The sequence below is a fragment of the Ranitomeya imitator genome, chromosome 6, assembly GCF_032444005.1.
Source record: "Ranitomeya imitator isolate aRanImi1 chromosome 6, aRanImi1.pri, whole genome shotgun sequence".
NCBI classification, from domain to species: Eukaryota; Metazoa; Chordata; class Amphibia; order Anura; family Dendrobatidae; genus Ranitomeya; species Ranitomeya imitator.
In genome coordinates this window covers 217603049-217624065 of record NC_091287.1, presented here as the reverse complement: position 1 = coordinate 217624065, position 21017 = coordinate 217603049, and the positions used below count along the sequence as shown (strand labels likewise).

General features: G+C 42.9%; 1 protein-coding gene across 3 annotated transcripts in view; it reads left to right on the top strand.

Annotated features, from left to right (window-relative positions):
- Nucleotides 1-861: 861 nt before the first annotated feature.
- Nucleotides 862-21017, top strand: part of LOC138642361 (poly(rC)-binding protein 3-like) — a 1684203-nt gene continuing 1664047 nt past the window's right edge. For all 3 annotated transcript variants that reach the window (XM_069730482.1, XM_069730481.1, XM_069730478.1), the window contains exon 1: nucleotides 862-1301. The gene's annotated coding sequence lies outside the window, so the exon portion shown is untranslated. The remainder of the gene's footprint in view (nucleotides 1302-21017) is intronic.

The following is a 21017-nucleotide window of genomic DNA, read 5'->3' as shown; positions in this document are numbered from 1 at the left end:
TATATGATTTGATCATAAGATGATGGGTGTGGTAGTAGCAGTGCTGTATAGGAGGTGATCCTGAGATAGTGGGAGTGATAGTAGCAGTGCAGTATAGGAGGTGATCCTGAGAAGATGGGAGTGATAGTAGCAGTGCAGTATAGGAGGTGATCCAGAGATGATGGGAGTTATAGTAGCAGTGCTGTATAGGATGTGATCCAGAGATGATGGGAGTGATAGTAGCAGTGCTGGACAGGAGGTGATCCTGAGGTGATGGGAGTGATAGTGGCAGTGCTATATATGATGTGATCGTGAGATGATGGGAGTGATAGTAGCAGTGCTGTATAGGATGTGATCCGGAGTTGAGTTGAGTGATAGTAGCAATGCTGTATAAGAGGTGATCCTGAGATGAAGGGAGTGATAGTAGCAGTGCTGTATAGGATGTGATCCAGAGATGATGGGAGTGATAGTAGCAGTGCTATGTAGGACGTGATCCTGAGATGATGGAGGTGATAGTGGCAGTGCTGTATAGGATGTGATCCGGAGATGATGGGAGTGATAGTAGCAGTGCTGTATAGGATGATGGGAGTGATAATAGCAGTGCTATATAGGATGATGAGAGTGATAGTAGCAGTGCTATATAGGATGATGGGAGTGATAGTAGCAGTGCTATTTATGATGTGATCCGGAGATGATGGGAGTGATAATAGCAGTGCTATATAGGATGATGGGAGTGATAGTAGCAGTGCTATATAGGATGATGGGAGTGATAGCAGCAGTGCTATGGAGAGCGTGTGGCTCTACCTGGAGTGGGCAGCAGCAGGGGGCGTGAAGGTGCCAGCCCTCTCCCAGCCGGTGCCTCTATCTGTGCTGTACGTGCCAGTGTGCGCTGAGCTGCAGAACACAGGGGACCCGAGAGCTCTGCTGCTGCTGCTGCTGCTACTGCTGCTAGGAGAACAGGCACAGAGCCGGAATGTGCTCATTGAGCATCTGCTGGTGGATGTGATCGGAGGAGATCGGCCTTGGATCAAATCGTGGATCTATAGAGATCACTCTCACCACTGTGATAACCTGGAGACACCGGATCGCACTTGCTGCCACTGTTTTCTTCAAAGAACGAGCCTGAGCTATTTTCCACTTTGAATTGGGATTATTCTTCCTGACAGACTTCTGCCTCCCTCCCCCACCTGAAGTAGAACTCTACCTTCCTCTTCCTCCTTCATCTCTACTCTTCTTCCCTCCTTGTGTCTTGTGTGTTTAATAACTAAACATCAGCACCAGCCCTTCCTTGCTCCTCTGTGACCCCAGCACCCCTTGTCCAGGTGAGTTGTGTCTTTTCTGCACTTTCTCCTCGGCTTTTCTTGTGTTCCGGGAATGCATAGGTTACACTGTCCTCTCATGGTGTGTGATCATGAGAGCCGATAATGGGGTGAGCCAGGAATCTGTGCCAGCAGCTGCCTCTGGATTCTGGAAGTTTTAGGTGTGGCCATCAGGAACTCTGCTTACTGTGCTGAGGAGCTTGGGGTTGTGCTGACCCTGCCCAGGGTGTGAGAGCATGGGTGCCCAGGGTGTGAGAGCATGGGTGCCCAGAGTGTGAGAACATGGATGCCCCAATGGGTGAGAACATGGGTGCCCCAGGGGGTGTGAACATGGATGCCACATGGGGTGAGAACCTGGGTGCTCCAGGGGGTGAGAACATGGGTGCCCAGAGGGTTAGAACATGGATGCCCCCGTGGGTTAGAACATGGGTGCCCACGGTGTGAGAACATGGGTGTCCCAGGGGATGAGAACATGGGTGCCCACTGTGTGAGAACATGGGTGCGCCAGGGGGTGAGAATATGGGTGCCCATGGGGTGAGAACATGGGTGTCCCAGGGGGTGAAAACATAGGTGCCCACGGTGTGAGAACATGGGTGTCCCAGGGGGTGAGAACATGGGTACCCACAGTGTGAGAACATGAGTGCCCCACGGTGTGACAACATGGGTGCCCACGGTGTGAGAACATGGGTGCCCTAGGGGATGAGAACATGGGTGCCCATGGTGTGAGAACATGGGTGCCCCAGGGGGTGAGAACATGGGTGCCCCATGGGGTGAGAACATGGAAGCCCCAGAGGGTGAGAGCATGGGTGAAGGGTGGTGGTGCACTCCTATGCCAAAGTCATAGGGTCCCCTGTGATCTATATAGAGGTGAAGTGTAGGAAATGTAGGGTAGACATTGATGGGAGGGCAGGGAAGGCAATGATGAGGCTGGGGTGGGACACCAAGTTCTTCTGTGCTGGAGGAACCCTGGCCATTCAGGGATTGCTATATTGTCTTTTGATATGTTGTAGATAGGAGATCAGAGAGAGGGGGTCACTGAGTTAGGTGCCATATAGAAGACTCAGCAGGCCTCTGTCCACAGGAGGACACACAGAACACTTGCCATAGAATGTCTTCAACCTTCAGAGACACCATAGATAGAAAGGTCCGGCCTGAACGCTGTACTTCTGATCCATCATGGTTCATACCCAGGTCAATTATCAAAGGAGTCATGTTGAGTTAGATGTATGCGGAGGAGGCTGGCTTGGATGCTGTACATTACTCAACATAGACAATTAGCACCATGGGAAGCTTCTCATTACTGTGCCATAATTATAATTAGGACATGTGCTCTGGAGATATTGCTGCAATGTTATATATAGAAATGGAATGCAAGTTCTGATTTCACAGAGTTCAAAGCCATCAATATTAAGCAGGGATGGGATTACTCCTTGTAAGGTGAATTACACAGCATGTAGCCACCAGAAGACGAGCACGACATGGTGCTTCATTCAGGAGACAAGCTTCGGATTATGGTGGGTACGCTAAAGCATAAATAGACCTGGATAAGCGGCGGTTACTCATTCTAGATTGATAGGTATTATTTTCCTAATACATAATAACTAATACAAGTAATGTGCTGCGAACACACACCGATGTGGTGGAACATACAAGTGACCCAATGTGTATAGGGAGCCGATCCACCTCCTGGCTGAGGTGACAATATCAGGCTGATTATGTTCTGGATCAGATATTTCTAAAGCACAGACTCTGCGTTATATAATTGCACTCTCTGATCTTTCCTAATGACATCAACAAGCTCATTTCACATCGTGGGGGAGGTTTGAAGTTTGCAAACAGTGGCCTAGATTCTGGAGATGACAGCTGAGGGAAGCACTGCCTTGCAGCTGGAGGATGATCAGATGCCTCCTCATCTGGCTCAGCACCCATGTTATGGCTCTACCGCACTGATAATTTAGTTCATTGATCTGATGGATTCTACTAATGACGCTTTTCTTCTGATTTCAAACGTTTGATTAATTCAGGTAAAGTCACTGGAAATAGAAGCGTGACCAGGCAATGTCCTGGTATCCACAGACATCCTCATAAAAGTGTTTAGACCTGCGAGGAACAGCAATTAGAAAGGCCCTAAACACAAAGATCGCTTCGAATCTGGTCACACAACCATGAACGAGTTGTAACTGGATCCAATCTCAAAACATGGTTTTCATAGTGGTGTACTCAATAACCAAGTGCTGCTTCAGGCCGTAGGCGTTTCATGAGCAATTATTCTAAGGCGGTATTTATGCAGAAAGTGTTCTTCAGAGTTAGGACCTGATCAATAAAAGCCCTTTATGAGGTTGTGAGTCCGGCACTGTGCTTCTTAGGGGTCTAATACTCTAACTATACCTCAAGTGTGAAGACCCCTCTCTGACTGATGTGGGGGGGGAAGGGTGGTGGAACAACAAAATGGCTGACACCTATTTTTTTTTAGCTTCCTGAAGCATCAGAGTGAGAACCATTTACAGCACACAATCTGAGCCATGACAGACTAAATGGCTGAAATTGCGCGGTATTAAGAATAGTGTGTTCCTGCCCTTCTGAATACATGACTTGTGATAATATCAGATTTCAGAAAATCCTAGCGTAATGGAGACTTCTTTACTCGTGTGCTGAGTTCTCATTGATAAAACCACGAGCTGCCTATCGGATGAGCCTCGGCGTCCGTCCTTAGAAGAGTGTTTCCTCTGGCTACTCAGTAATAATAGCAACATGCGTCCTCTCATTTTCTTGCTTGTTCTTGAAGTGAAGTCTTTCTACCTATAAGTAGTAGTGAAGGCCTTCTAAGATATGTTCACACCTTGCGCTTTTGCCGTGTTTTTATTGTAGTTTTCTTTCTGCTCATTTTTTTCCACAATAAATAAGCCCTGTATTTTTCTGTCCCAGCAAAGTGACTGAAATGTCTGAACTCTGATGCACATGCTGCTTATTGTTTCCTTGCAGAATAGAAGCCATTTCAGATCTCAACATGTCAATTCTTGCAGTGTTTTTCACCAATTCGAAACACTGTGTGCACGTACCCGAACGCTACTTCACCCTACAAAGTGTTGGGCATTCCATGGTTTATTTTGCTTTTCCTTGATACCAATTTATGAAAAAAACTAAAGGTGATTGTCAAGGTGCCTAGAAATATTTTGGGTGTAAACAATCCTCCCCTCCATTCCTTCGGGGCGCTTTTTCATTAGATTGCAGTGGACGGATGCTGATGAGTGCCATCACCAGATATGTCCCCACGTTACCCACTACTTTCATATATCCCTTAAATCTGGGATCGAAGATAAAAAAGATAGAGGTGAAAATTGCCGCTGCACCTTTTTCTTCATCTACATTAGGAAGTTGCATGTAAAATGAATAACTGTTCTTTCGTGCATAGGAGCTTACATAACACGCTCATCTTGTTAATTAATGCGTCTCTTTAGTTTCCATGCCAAATTCTCATTTTAGTAATGACTGAGCTGGAGACTTCTTCCTGCTTCCTTCAGGTTTATTGCCTTGTGCTTCTATGAATTATCGTAATCCAATTTCTCCATCTGCTACAATGCAATGTGCTACTGTATATGGCGATGCTAAGTTACTGGATACTTTAGTATCAAATGTACCCACAGATTGCAAGCCTGGAATATCAGGAAAGCATTCATCACTTCTATGTTAGCTTTCTATTCAGCCTTTATTGTCATCAAACTGTCATTCTACACAGGGCTGTGGAGTCGGTAATGCAAAACCTCCGACCCCTCAATTTCCATGACACCGACTCCACGACTCCGACTCCACAGCCCTGATTCTAGACACCCACAGTAGAATTACTGTGTAACCGCCATTTTAATATTTATTCCATTAATCAATGTGAAACTAAGACATTTTGTAATGTATATTATCGGAGAAATCTGCTTTTTCATCTCAAGGTTTGATTTTTCACTCTCAATTCTGGGGTAAAATCTGTCTTTAGTGAATGCAGACTTTCTCATTATGACAATTAAAATTGTATGAAAAGGGGAGGAGGGAGAAGCTAGAGGGAGACACAGACATTCTGCTGCAAGTTCTCCTGAAATGACACTTACCCTTATTTTTTTTACCATAGATTTAAACTGTAGCTGTATTTTCTAATCAACTTGCAGCAGAATATCTATCATCTTCATACAATCTCATTAGGAGCTACAACTACTTTCTCCTTGTCTGCCCCCAGATGGTCCTCATTCCACCCTCCCATCTTCATACAATCTCATTAGGAGCTACTACTACGTTCTCCTTGTCTGCCCCCAGCTGGATCTCATTCCACCCTCCCATCTTCATACAATCTCATTAGGAGCTACTACTACTTTCTCCTTGTCTGCCCCCAGCTGGTCCTCATTCCACCCTCCCATCTTCATACAATCTCATTAGGAGCTACTACTACTTTCTCCTTGTCTGCCCCCAGCTGGTCCTCATTCCACCCTCCCATCTTCATACAATCTCATAAGGAGCTACTACTACTTTCTCTTTGTCTGCCCCCAGATGGTCCTCATTCCACCCTCCCATCTTCATACAATCTCATTAGGAGCTACTACTACTTTCTCCTCGTCTGCCCCAGCTGGTCCTCATTCCACCCTCCCGTCTTCATACAATCTCATTAGGAGCTACTACTACTTTCTCCTTGTCTGCCCCCAGCTGGTCCTCATTCCACCCTCCCATCTTCATTCAATCTCATTAGGAGCTACTACTACTTTCTCCTTGTCTGCCCCCAGCTGGTCCTCATTCCACCCTCCCATCTTCATACAATCTCATTAGGAGCTACTACTACTTTCTCCTTGTCTGCCCCCAGCTGGTCCTCATTCCACCCTGCCATCTTCATACAATCTCATTAGGAGCTACTACTACTTTCTCCTTGTCTGCCCCAAGCTGGTCCTCATTCCACCCTCCCATTTTCATACAATCTCATTAGGAGCTACTACTACTTTCTCCTTGTCTGCCCCCAGCTGGTCCTCATTCCACCCTCCCATTTTCATACAATCTCATTAGGAGCTACTACTACTTTCTCCTTGTCTGCCCCCCAGCTGGTCCTCATTCCACCCTCCCATCTTCATACAATCTCATTAGGAGCTACTACTACTTTCTCCTTGTCTGCCCCCAGCTGGTCCTCATTCCACCCTCCCATCTTCATATAATCTCATTAGGAGCTACTACTACTTTCTACTTGTCTGCCCCCAGCTGGTCCTCATTCCACCCTCCCATCTTCATATAATCTCATTAGGAGCTACTACTACTTTCTCCTTGTCTGCCCCCAGCTGGTCCTCATTCCACCCTCCCATCTTCATTCAATCTCATTAGGAGCTACTACTACTTTCTCCTCGTCTGCCCCCAGCTGGTCCTCATTCCACCCTCCCATCTTCATACAATCTCATTAGGAGCTACTACTACTTTCTCCTTGTCTGCCCCCAGCTGGTCCTCATTCCACTCTGCCATCTTCATAGAATCTCATTAGGAGCTACTACTACTTTCTCCTTGTCTGCCCCAAGCTGGTCCTCATTCCACCCTCCCATTTTCATACAATCTCATTAGGAGCTACTACTACTTTCTCCTTGTCTGCCCCCAGCTGGTCCTCATTCCACCCTCCCATTTTCATACAATCTCATTAGGAGCTACTACTACTTTCTCCTTGTCTGCCCCCCAGCTGGTCCTCATTCCACCCTCCCATCTTCATATAATCTCATTAGGAGCTACTACTACTTTCTCCTTGTCTGCCCCCAGCGGGTCCTCATTCCACCCTCCCATCTTCATACAATCTCATTAGGAGCTACTACTACTTTCTCCTTGTCTGCCCCCAGCTGGTCCTCATTCCACCCTCCCATCTTCATATAATCTCATTAGGAGCTACTACTACTTTCTCCTTGTCTGCCCCCAGATGGTCCTCATTCCACCCTCCCATCTTCATACAATCTCATTAGGAGCTACTACTACTTTCTCCTTGTCTGCCCCCAGCTGGTCCTCATTCCACCCTCCCATCTTCATAGAATCTCATTAGGAGCTACTACTACTTTCTCCTTGTCTGCCCCCAGCTGGCCCTCATTCCACCCTCCCATCTTCATACAATCTCATTAGGAGCTACTACTACTTTCTCCTTGTCTGCCCCAGCTGGTCCTCATTCCACCCTCCCATCTTCATACAATCTCATTAGGAGCTACTACTACTTTCTCCTTGTCTGCCCCCAGCTGGTCCTCATTCCACCCTCCCATCTTCATACAATCTCATTAGGAGCTACTACTACTTTCTCCTTGTCTGCCCCAGCTGGTCCTCATTCCACCCTCCCATCTTCATACAATCTCATTAGAAGCTACTACTACTTTCTCCTTGTCTGCCCCCAGCTGGTCCTCATTCCACCCAACCATCTTCATATAATCTCATTAGGAGCTACTACTACTTTCTCCTCCAGGACTTAACTTTCAATCTCAAGTCAATGGTAAAAGCTATGTCCAATGCATACAGATTTTCACTTTACTGGGAGTAGGAGATGCCAGTTGCTCCTAATGAGATTGTATGACGATGGAGGGAGGAAAGTGGGATGAGCTGGAGGCAGACCTAGATGTTCTGCTGCAAGTTCACTTGACATCATAGTTAGAATTTAAATATATTATATAAAAAAAGTTAAATTCTGTCATTCCAGGAGAACTTGCAGCATAATATCTGCGTTCCTCTAGTGCTTCCATCCTCCTCTCTGTAGAATTTTACAAGTCAATGCTCATCTCCTATCTCAGTAATGTGAGTCTATCTTGTTCTGTATTGCTAATTTATTTTATACAAAACTTAGGTCCATGAGCTTTAACGTCAGGAAATCTGTAGCTGGAAAAGGGGAGCAGTGTTTATTGTCATACATCTCATCCAGCCTGAAATGCAATGTAGTCGAAGGTTCCCAGTGCTTAATTTTAGAACCCTGACATAGATTTACCTCCATGGTTATGTTTTCCTCAATAGATAAGTTTTATTTTCTCATTTCTAAATCTATATAGTTATTCTGTTTGATGGAAAAAAACACAGACAACCACAATGAGGAGAGTGGAGACATCAGGAAGTAAATATCCGCAAAATAGCAAAATAAATGACATTGATGTTTGTGTTTCTATCTCATCCTACATATACAGTATCAGCTTGTCATATTGTTTAGTGGCAACACTGAGAAATGACTAAACAGATCGGGAAAATTGCAATCAAGGCTGTACATCAGATCGGGAAGGTCTGATGTACAGTATATGTTGTGAATGTACCCCCGGCATGTGTTACTGTATGCTGAGCAGTTGCATGTGTGGTGTTTATTGAAAAATATATTATTCAAGTTAAACCCTTCTCGCGGAATCTATTTGTATTTAAAAGAATACTCACCTATACTTAAAATGTGAAAAAGAGCCATTTTACCATATGGCAGGACTATAGAAATCCTATGTATGGTATATAAATGCATCATATGCACTGATAGCATTTTCCACACACCAACCATAACGGGTTTAACAGTTGGCCACATGGAACATTTGTAGGTTCACCTCCTACATAGCACAACTACGCAAGAGCCAGATTACTACTGGTCACTGTACTAGCTCACCATACTGTGCTTAGCAAAACAGCCATGCTGCTTGCTGCTTGTCTCTTTCCTCTTTGGCAGACAAGGCTTCTTTTCAGCTCTTCACAGACCTTACTGCCATATCTTTTGACCACTGGTCTAGTCCACCACCTCCAGGTCAAATGCTTTTCCTTCTCATTGCCTTATTTCAGAAGGACAAGCCTACTACTATGATCATACTATGATTGTATAACACCGTACTCTTCCATAATGGTGTCATACCTTCTCCTTGGGACTCTTTATACCTTGCACTGACAGCACATTCCCCTAGTGTATTTGTGTTCCCACTCTGAGCTGAAGTACCAACAACTTTTAGTAGTCCTCTGTGCCTCTCCTGCAACTATCACTAAGATTACTTTAATTCCTTCCTCTATTAGCAGTATCACACTTACAACATATGCTGGTAGAATGACAGAAGTAGATGTCAAAACCAAAGACTTAGAAACGGGAGGAAAATCAGAGAGAACAATCCATGTGAAGCATACTGTATGTCAAAAGCAACAGCACAACCAGTTGTGTACCAGAGTTGCACAGACTATACAGCAGAGGAGCAGTAAGAAATAATGATGAGCGAATATACTCGTTACTCAAGATTTCCCGAGCACGCTCGGGTGTCCTCCGAGTATTTTTTAGCGCTCGGAGATTTAGTTTTCATCGCGGTAGCTGAATAATTTACATCTGTTTGCCAACTTGATTACATGTGGGGATTCCCTAGCAATCAGGCAACCCCCACATGTACTTATGCTGGCTAACAGATGCAAATCATTCAGTTGCGGCAAAAAAAACTAAATCTCCAAGCACTTACAAATACTCGGAGACCCTGCCGTTATGCAGTGTCCATATTACCTTATGTACTGTCATGCAGTGTCCATATTATCTTATGCACTGTCATGCAGTGTCCATATTACCTTATGCACTGTCATGCAGTGTCCATATTACCTTATGCACTGTCATGCAGTGTCCATATTACCTTGTGCACTGTCATGCAGTGTCCATATTACCTTATGCACTGTCATGCAGTGTCCATATTACGTTATGCACTGTCATGCAGTGTCCATATTACCTTATGCACTGTCATGCAGTGTCCATATTACTTTATGCACGGTCATGCAGTGTCCATATTACCTTATGCACTGTCATGCAGTGTCTATATTATCTTATGCACGGTCATGCAGTGTCCATATTACCTTATGCACTGTCATGCAGTGACCATATTACCTTATGCACTGTCATGCAGTGTCCATATTACCTTATGCACGGTCATGCAGTGTCCATATTACCTTATGCACTGTCATGCAGTGTCCATATTACCTTATGCACTGTCATGCAGTGACCATATTACCTTATGCACGGTCATGCAGTGTCCATATTACCTTATGCACTGTCATGTAGTGTCCATATTATCTTATGCACTGTCATGCAGTGTCCATATTACCTTATGCACGGTCATGCAGTGACCATATTACCTTATGCACTGTCATGCAGTGTCCGTATTACCTTATGCACGGTCATGCAGTGTCCATATTACCTCATACATGGTCATGCAGTGTCCATATTACCTTATGCACTGTCATGCAGTGTCCATATTACCTTATACACGGTCATGCAGTGTCCATATTACCTTATGCACGGTCATGCAGTGTCCATATTACCTCATACATGGTCATGCAGTGTCCATATTACCTTATGCACGGTCATGCAGTGTCCATATTACCTTATACACGGTCATGCAGTGTCCATATTACCTTATACACGGTTATGCAGTGTCCATATTAACTTATGCACTGTCATGCAGTGTCTATATTACCAGGAACCACCATCTATTATTCTTATAACTCACTGTATAGCCAACCAAATTCCACAGTGCAGACCAAGATTTACAACAAGCCCCTGAAACAATTTCTCTTGGAACGCTTAGTACAGATACTTGTGTATGTTTGTTTACATGGGAGACTTGATGCTATGATGATATCTTGCGATGATATATTCACTACATTTGGTCCATATGTATTATCTGACAGCATACCTCTGGTAGTGGTCCTCCAGAACTGTTTTGGAGAGGTCTTTAGGATACAGTATGCACTGCTATGACAGTTGAGCAATTATTAAATAAAGGTTTAGAACCCCTTAGAAAGGATTGTTGGATATCACATTAAAAATGACCACTTTCATAAAATATTTCCTAAAAGAACCAAAATTGTTTGCTGTGGCCTAAATTTGTAAATGTCCTCCTTCACATTAGTTGCTGAATAAAAACCTACTGCTGTCCATGTATGTGCTATGCATGTGAAAACATTATAGAGCTCTGATTCTTGAATCCATAAATTAACTGAACAAGCAAAAATAAGAAACTTTGTAATATACCTTAATAGAGAAATATTCTTCTTTCTCCACTTATGAGCCATTTCTTCTCTCCCCCATGCCTTCTGAACTCATTATGCATTCTGAAAAGCATAGCCAAACCGTTTTGCTTAAGACACTAAGTACAACCAGCTGACTGAAGCATGAAATTATAGCTATTAATTGAAGGGGTTATCCGGTAACATATTGATGACCTATCTATTGGATAGGTAATTAATATCAGATTAGGATTACTCCCTAATTCTCCAATCAGCTGTTACCTGCTTTGAATTCTGGATGTAAACACATTGCATGGAGCTACTTTTGAATAGGAGCTGTTCTGCAGTGCCTGGCAGCGGCTGCTACACATTGCACACGCTTTCTCCTTTGCAGCTCTCTATTTTTTTTCAACCACCACCAAATCAAATAACAGCTGATTCATCATCAATATGTTGTTTCCAGACAATTCCTTTATGTCTAAAGAGACTGAGAAAAAAATGGACAAACAATGTGAGACACAGGAAGAGAAATACACAAATTGTGGCACAGCTTCTCTAATGTGTTTTAAGCTAGAATTTACAGTTACACTGCTCAGGACTAGGTACAATGTCCTGCATCCTGCTACTGACTCAGTCCAAAAGGGAGATATGAGCAGGAATCCTGGGTGTGGAGTCTGTGGCATCGTAGCAGCTAGTATTTACCTCTGTTCTGAGCTCTTCTGCCTCGTACCAAACTACAGCAGGCCATGCTCAAGTCAAACAATGCTGGTGATCTGCTACACTTCCAATAATCTTCCAATATCTAGCAGAATTATTTTACTTTTAACATTTTTTTTCTTCAAATCAAAATTATGCAAACTATTTTTTGCCATGCAGCTATGCTTCTTTATCCTTCAAGTGAGGGTATTGATGGCGTACATTATAGGTTTAATAATCAACCGATTCATAAGCGATGAACTTAAATGGCTGTTGATATAATTCATAGGAAACTTGTTTTAACTCTATTGCTCTTACTGTGATATAAAACAGTGCTAATGATACTACTACTAGACTTTTACGTTTCTCATTCATGACTATGCTTAATCATGAAGTTGTTGTCTGCATTAAAAACATATGGAACACCTTACCACTTTTTCATTGTTTGTTTTGTATATTTTGTTACCTTCACTGTACAGACATTGTTCAGGCCTACCAGAGAAAAAACTTCAGCAGTGATTCTTGTAGTCCCATCGGACGATGCCTGCACACATGCACAGAGCCCCGCACGCTGCACAGAGCCCCGGCATGCCGCACAGAGCCCCGCACGTTGCACAGAGCCCCGGCACCCATGCACAGAGCCCCGGCACACACGCACAGAGCCCCGGCACCCATGCACAGTGCCCCGGCACACACGCACAAAGCCCCGCACGCCGCACAGAGCCCCACACACCGCACAGAGCCCCGGCACGCAGCACAGAGTCCGGGCACGCCGCACAGAGCCCCGCACGCCATACAGAGCCCCAGCACATACGCACAGAGCCCCGGCACACACGCACAGAGCCCCGGCACACACGCACAAAGCCCTGCACGCCGCACAGAGCCCCACACACCGCACAGAGCCCCAGCACGCAGCACAGAGTCCGGGCACACTGCACAGAGCCCCGCACACCACACAGAGCCCCGGCACACACGCACAGAGCCCCGGCATGCCGCACAGAGCCCCGGCACGCCGCACAGACTCCTGGCACACCGCACAGACCCCTGGCAGGCACACAGAACCCCCAATGGTCACGCACAGACCTCACCTGCACACACGCAGTCCCTGCCCACGCACCGCCCACACTCCATTATAGTGCATCATTGCACTATAGGAACTTCCGATTCCGGTATCCAATATTGCAAAAGTATTGGAACTCAGTATCAGAATTCCGATACAGCGAATATCGACCGATACCCGATATTTGCAGTATCGGAATGCTCAACAATAGTGTTGATATGTAAAATAAATACCATTAAAATAAATGTTTAAGGGTACCGTCACACAGTGACATTTTGATCGTTACGATGGCACGATCCGTGACGCTCCAGCGTCGTAACAATATCGCTCCAGCGTCGTAGACTGCTGTCACACTTTGCAATGTACGACGCTGGAGCGACAATTTCATGACGTATGTGCGATGTAGAAGTCGTTGGTTACTATGCGCACATCGTATACAATATCATGCACACCTTTGTTACACCATGCGATCATGCTGCCACAGCGGGACACTAGACGACGAAAGAAAGTTTCAAACGATCTGCTACGCCGTACGATTCTCAGCGGGGTCCCTGATCGCAGGAGCGTGTCAGACACAGCGAGATCGCTGGAACGTCACGAATATATCGCTGGAACGTCACAAATCGTGCCGTCGTAGCGATCAAAATGCCACTGTGTGACGGTACCCTAAGTATGGTTTGGTTTTCTATAATTGCACAGTTTATCTTACATTTTATTACTGGATGAATATCTTAAGATAAACTTGTTTCAGGTGAATGAAGAATACAATATAAATTAAAGAAGATTAAAATGGTAATGCTCCTGACTGATAACATGAATCAATGATTATTTTCTCTTTACAAATACTAGTATCTTTCATACTTTAAGTCAAATGAAATGGTAAAGAAATAGATGACACAAAGGAAGACAACAAGAAATATCCAACTGTGAAAATGATATGGCTTCAGAAAATATTGTGCCCCATTAGCTTTTAGACTGTACACCAAACTGAGCAGTGGATTGCTAGACTGTGTTCATTTTATGCTTAACAAAAAAGAACAATTTAAATGTTGATTGTTGTAGTTTCCCTGCATTAAGTTAATTTCATCTCATTTTCTAATTTGTCATGCTTTGAAATTAGTAGAATTTGGCTTTAAAGTAGTGGGGTGATAATTACATTCTTCTTTATTCTAAGTAATGTACTGAGCGTGAAGTAGATAGTACATAGAAATTTGTATCATATTTCTGAATAATGTTATATACATTGTGAAGAATACATCAAAGAAAAGAAAAACGATTGATCCTGCTTTACGTGGTGACATTAACAAAGGGTGTATAATATCAAGTATGTAGTTTTTGATAAAAAATGATCATACAAATAGATTGGGAAAATTTTCAAGAGTGTCAGAAGTGGGGCTTAAACACCTCATATTTTGGTCAGTGCCATATTTTTTTAGAGGCCTGTGCTATTACTGAAAGGAAAGTGCTATAATTCTGAAGCTTCTCCTGGACCTGTCTTCTGCCTTTGACACTATGGACCACTCCCTTTTGCTACAAATCCTCTCATCTCTTGGCATCACAGACTTGGCCCTTTCCTGGATCTCGTCATATCTGACAGACCGAACATTCAGTGTCTCCCTCCCCCACACCACCTCCTCACTTCGCCCCTTGTCAGTCAGTGTTCCTCAAGGCTCTGTTCTAGGACCCCTACTCTTCTCCATGTACACTTTTGGCCTGGGACAGCTCATAGAATCCCACGGTATGCAGTACCATCTCTACGCTGACGACACGCAAATTTACCTATCCGGACCTGACCTCACCTCCTTACTTACCAAAATCCCGCATTGTCTGTCTGCTATTTCAGCCTTCTTTTCTGCTCGCTTCCTACAACTGAACATGGACAAAACAGAATTCATCATCTTTCCCCCACCTCACTCTACCCCTCCACCAGACCTATCCATCAATGTCAATAGCTGCTCACTTTCCCCAGTCCCCCACGCCCGGTGCCTCGGGGTGATCCTCGACTCTGCCCTCTCTTTCAAGCCACATATCCAAGCCATTGCCTGCTCCTGCCATCTCAAACTCAAAAATATTTCCCGGATCCGTGCTTTCCTTGACCGCGACACCGCTAAAACGCTAGTGCATGCCCTTATCATCTCCCGCCTCGACTACTGCAACCTCCTACTCTCTGGACTCCCCTCTAGCACTGTGGCACCACTCCAATCCATCCTACACTCTGCTTCCCGACTAATCTACCTGTCTCCCCGCTATTCCCCAGCCTCTCCCCTATGCCAAGCCCTTCACTGGCCCAGAGACTCCAGTTCAAAACCCTCACAATGACATACAAAGCCATCCAGAACCTGTCTCCTCCATACATCTGTGACATGGTCTCCCGGTACCTACCTACATGCAACTTCCGATCCTCTCAAGACCTCCTTCTCTACTCCCCTCTCATCTCTTCCTCCCACAACCACATCCAAAACTTCTCCTGTGCTTCCCCCATACTCTGGAACTCTCTACCCCAACACATCAGACTCTCGCCTACCATAGAAACCTTCAAAAAGAACCTGAAGACTCACCTCTTCCGACAAGCCTACAGCCGGCAGTGATCCTGAAGTTACTGAACCGCCGCACAGCCTGCCCTACCCTCTCCTAGTGTTTCATCACCCATCCCCTGCACACTGTGAGCCCTCGCGGGCAGGGTCCTCCCTCCTTATGTACCCGTGTGCCTTATTTGCTCATGTTTAATGTATTTGTCTATATTTGCCCCGTATTCACATGTAAAGCGACATGGAATAAATGGCGCTATAAAAATGTATAATAATAATAATATATGTTTGAGAGCATCAATAACATCTGAAAAATGTAGGATGCACACTATATGAAACTAAGAAATGCTGTAGTGTGCAGAGGATTGCTGTGAACAGCTATGAAAGCAGCATCATGGGCAATACGCCAAGTATCAACTGGAGCAGGGTAAAGTATGTGCACACTGAAATATTTCTCAAAAGTTCCCAATTCATCATTAATGGCAGCACATTGTCCTTGAATATAGGCAATTATCAGTTGTTTCACTGTAATGGTTGGATCACCTAAATAAGCCTTCATGAGATGAGATATTGTGCAATACACACTGTGAACTAAGCTATATTATCGATTATCAATGCCTAATATGACCAATGCTCATAGAAACAAAAAACTTACAGTGGAAACACTCAGAGGCAGCCATAAAGGCATTGGCATCTTATAGAGGCTTAACATTTGCAGCATTATTGCATTAGGTCATGTTTTTTGCCAAACATTTGCAGTTTTGAGGGGGGTTTTTTGCACCAAACTAATTTTCCATTGGTGACTTTTTTTATTTCGCCACCGTGAGCTTAGTGTAGGGGTCCCTAATTTTGTTGCAAATGTATTAAAGTCCCCCACTATGCTGATAAAAATAAAATTTGTAATAATTTTTGTTGTGAAATTTTGCAAACAATGCAGCTTAATTTTCTCTAAAAGTCACAAAAATGGTTAAAGAAAAACAAACATTTTTTACTTTGCACAAAACTAGTGAACCATATGTGCCACATTGATTAATTTTGTGCAAAAATACGTAGGTGGACACCACAAGATAAAAAACTGTATTTTTACAAAAGTTTGGGAAGCAACATTTTGTGACACCTATAAATATGAAAATATTATAGGTTTTCTTCCTCCCCTTGTTTGTGTTACCTTCCTCACAGGCTACACAGCTTTCCTGTTCTCAAAATGGTGGCTGATGAAAGAGCATATGACCAGACCTTTCCATCAGCCTCACATGCTCCTCCATCAGCGGTCATTGTTGGAACAGGTATATATATATATAGCCAAGCACTTCAAGTATGGTTCAAATAGACCATAATACTTATAAGGGGTAACTAAAAATAGAGCTTGGCAGCTAAACTGACAAATAAACTGCAAAAACATACAAATAATGCGCTGTAAATCAAATTACTTAAACCAACCATTCAGCCAGAATCATAGAAATCATCTACCATGGATGAATATAAATAAGACTAAAAAACTCTCTGCAACAAGGCAAGTAAGTAGCAAAGGAAGAAAAAAAGTTTAGTGAAAAATCTACAATTGTATAAAAACTTGCAGGTTAATGAACCGCAGCAAACAGAGTTTTCTCTGAAGCGGCAATTTGCATATTATATTTCCCAGAGGAGCATTGCATGGCGAATAAGCCTCCTTATCTTGACAAGCCAAAGCTGGTATGTCACTCTCCACAAGGCGAAACCTTACCCCTTAGACCTCAGTCCAGAACCTCTCACCTCACCAAATCAGTTCTCATGCTTCGCACTGACGAGGGCCAACAGCCTAAAACACCGTGTCTGTGAATTGAGATACTGATTTGGCTTTTATCCTAAGTCCTATTGCACAACTCCTTAAAGGGTTTATTGTGACTTGTAGGATCGCTACTTCCAACAGGTGGCGCTATAGAGCTCAAGTCCTCTTTTTCTCTGAAGAGGCAATTTGCTTATCATTGCTTGGAAGTAGTTAGTGCTGCTTTTTTGCCTGCCACTGAGGAAGACAATACTTAATGGATGTATAAATCAAAGCTTTATCAAACCAATCAGGATGCAATTATCAGCTCCCAGAAGTAGAATGAGAAAGAAACAATTAAGAAATTTTGGGAGAAGATGTAAAACAAGAAAAAACTAAAAAAAATAAGGAATAATGATGGGTATAGGGGTTTATGGTTCATTTTGTCCCTGCCTTTAATTTAAAGTGATAGGAGTCTGCCTCTCAGAACCAACTACCGAACACACAGCGGCAACTATAACCAATAAGCAAAATAATGGCAACTTAAGTAAAGCTCCAATAGTGATAAATAAATGTAGATTTACTACAAACAAAAATCAACAAATAACAAAATATTAAATCACATTTAATTTTCCAAACTCAAGGGGTTGTCCATTACTTTAAAGGAACATTGTTCAATGTGGCCAAGGTAATTAAAATTTAAGAACCAAATAAACACTGCCACATTCTTCCATCGACATTCTCACCTGGCTTTCTCTTAGTGGGATGTTATTTCTGTTGATTTGGTGCAACATTGACATTTATTCTAGCAGAAACAAGCACTATGCACATTTCATTTTCAACCTCAGGGACATTAACATAAATTCTTCTCTGAGGGCATTCAGTTTTTCCCTGGTGTGACTTTGCCCAATCATAAGAAGGTAGCATGCCAGGATAAAAGCAAATGCCCACAATGAAGGTCAGGACAGGCTTTTCCAACTTGATCTAGTGAAACTTGTGCTGTCTCATTTCATCTCGTTGATAACTCTTCACTCAAGTCACTTCATGTCATTATAGCTGCTAGAGAAGAGAGGCAGCAAGCAAGCATTGACGATGGTAGTGGAAGCAGTGTTTGTGACATAAAACATTCTGGATGTAGTCGAGATATCAAGGAATCATGCCCCAATATCTGTAGTAGGTACACAGCATTGTATGTGACAAACACTTCTGCCACAAGCATCTTCAGAACTCAAGTTCTACATCTTTCCTCTTCTTCTGGTGCAGGAATGCCAGTAAGCAATAGGATCGAAGCATTGTCAGGTTGAGAAAGTGAGAAATTTCAAGTCTCAGCAGATCAAATTGAAAAAGCCAGCTCTGACCTTCTCTGTGACAATTTGCTTTTCCCCTTGTAGGATGCTGCCTTGTCTTAATTGGGAAAAAGAATAGAGGGGAAAAGTAAATATCTCAGACAAAAATAATTCATCTGCCTCTTGCATATATATATATATATATATATATATAATTAAATAAAAAAAAATCTTGTGAAGGATCATCTTAAGTGCTGACAACTGTGTAGAGACAACATGATGGCACAGAGGAACCCAAGAAGATTATATAAAATGTAAAATTCATCATAGAAAAGTGAAGTCTAAACATTGTTTTCTAGCTGTTTAAGTAGCATACAAGATATTGTTAGAATTTTAGCTTGAGCCATTTTGGTAGATTGCGCAGAAGCAATTGGAATGAGTAGTATTTTTTGCATGAGGAGACAGCAAATGCAAAGTAGCTACATAGGAAGGATATTAATGGAGGGGAAACTGAAAGAAACACAAAATAATTACACAGACAAATTGCAGTATTCATAAACTAACAATAGCAAATATGAATGATCTGAATTGCTGTATTGGGTGTAATGCTGGCGTGCTCAGGGAAAGTCACTCCGACACACAATGCTTTGTATAGCAGCAGCTTTATATAAATTACAGTTTTTGTAATTGACAAAGATAAATTGGCACCGACAAGGTTTGTTTTGTGCTATCCATAACTAGAGTCAGTTCAGCTTAGCAACAGTTTTTTGGCATAGATAGCAGTATCAACAGACATGGTGAATTGCAATTGATGGTCTCTACCGGCCCACATATATAATCATTAACCTGTAAAAGACTGATATTAGAAGAATACGAATAGCAGTCTCTAGATTCCTCTGTTGGCATTTCACCTACTTTAATTCTAAAACTCCCTCATTTCTGTACATAAATGTAATTAATAAAATTGTTTCTTCAAGGGGTTCATGAGAAATGATCCATCTCTCCATCGTCTTTGTTCTATAAAATAACATTAACTGCATTGGATAACAGGTTTCTCTGTGGAGTTGTTAGGCCGCTGCTCAATTTATTTAGCTTTATATTTCATTATCACGTTTTAGAATACCTAATTGTGAATAAAAATGATTTAAATGTCAGTGAAAATTATCATTGTCTGTTCTGAACTAAAAACAGAGTATTATGGTAAACTGTAAAGCTGCTTGTGCAGTCCAAACTTAGGACTTTGTGCTTCAGCAAGTCACAATCTATGCGCCCGCTCCATACACCCAAACACGACATTTACCATGGTATGGTATGGTGGATGCTGAGAAAAGGTTATTCATTATTTTATTCTTAATTATTTGCTAGGAAAATGTGTCACCTAGAGAATCTAAAATGAGTAATTGTTTAATTGAATGTGAATGTTAGGGCTTGTGCAGACTGGCGTATTTTCATTTTGAGCGTAATCTCACAAAACATCTGATCTCACTTGGGCCAATCTTATTCTATGGGGCCATGCACATATCAGATGTTTTCCTCATACAAAGCCGAAAGACGGTCCGAGGGAAAATTTAATTGCAGCATTCCCGAGTTTGTTCCGAATATCGGACCACACTCGGCCATACAAGTCCATGAGTCTTTCTACAGACTGGCAGAATGGAGAAATTGGAGAAATGTTTTCTTCCATCTTCTCCTCATCCATGAAAATCAAATCACACTGTGATCACACTTTGAATGTGATTTGCATAGTTATCCCAATTCTCCCAGATGAGAGAATATACGCTGGTGTGACTTTAGCCTAAGTAATAGATAAGAATGTATATGACAATAATTTCTCAACATTTAAATTGCAACACCAAGAAGAGAAAATCGTGGAATTACACTACTGTACTTACACTACAGAATGGATCAGTATGAGCCCTTTGTCAAATCTGGAGAGACCACATGGGCAACAGCATTAAGAGGCCTTCACAAGGCAATGTCATACCAGCCCTGCTCAATGGATTATGTTGTAATAGTGGCAGGACCTATGTAGTCTTCATAACAGCACCGCATTACATAGGGTTGCAGAACCACTGCTACCGACATTTCTCCAAAGTGTCCTAAGAGCCATTTTTCAACATATCAATATCAGTCTGTGAGGAGCCTGCATGTCCTAAATGTGCCACCATGGCCAGGGTCTGGGTTTGTCTCCCATTGAACACATCTGGGATGTTATTAGTCAGTAATTGCAGAGGAAGCTGCCAGCAGTGGAACTTAGTGAATTGCATGCCCAAGTGCATGCAGCGGAGCAAAAAATTCCTCCGACATCCATTAATAATCTCATTGATGGCATGCTAAGGTGTGTAAGCACATATTTCTGCATATGGCACTTGATCACACACACTTGTTACTGAATAAAGATGTTTTGAAAATTTTGTTTCACTTTTTTCATTGCTTGGAAAA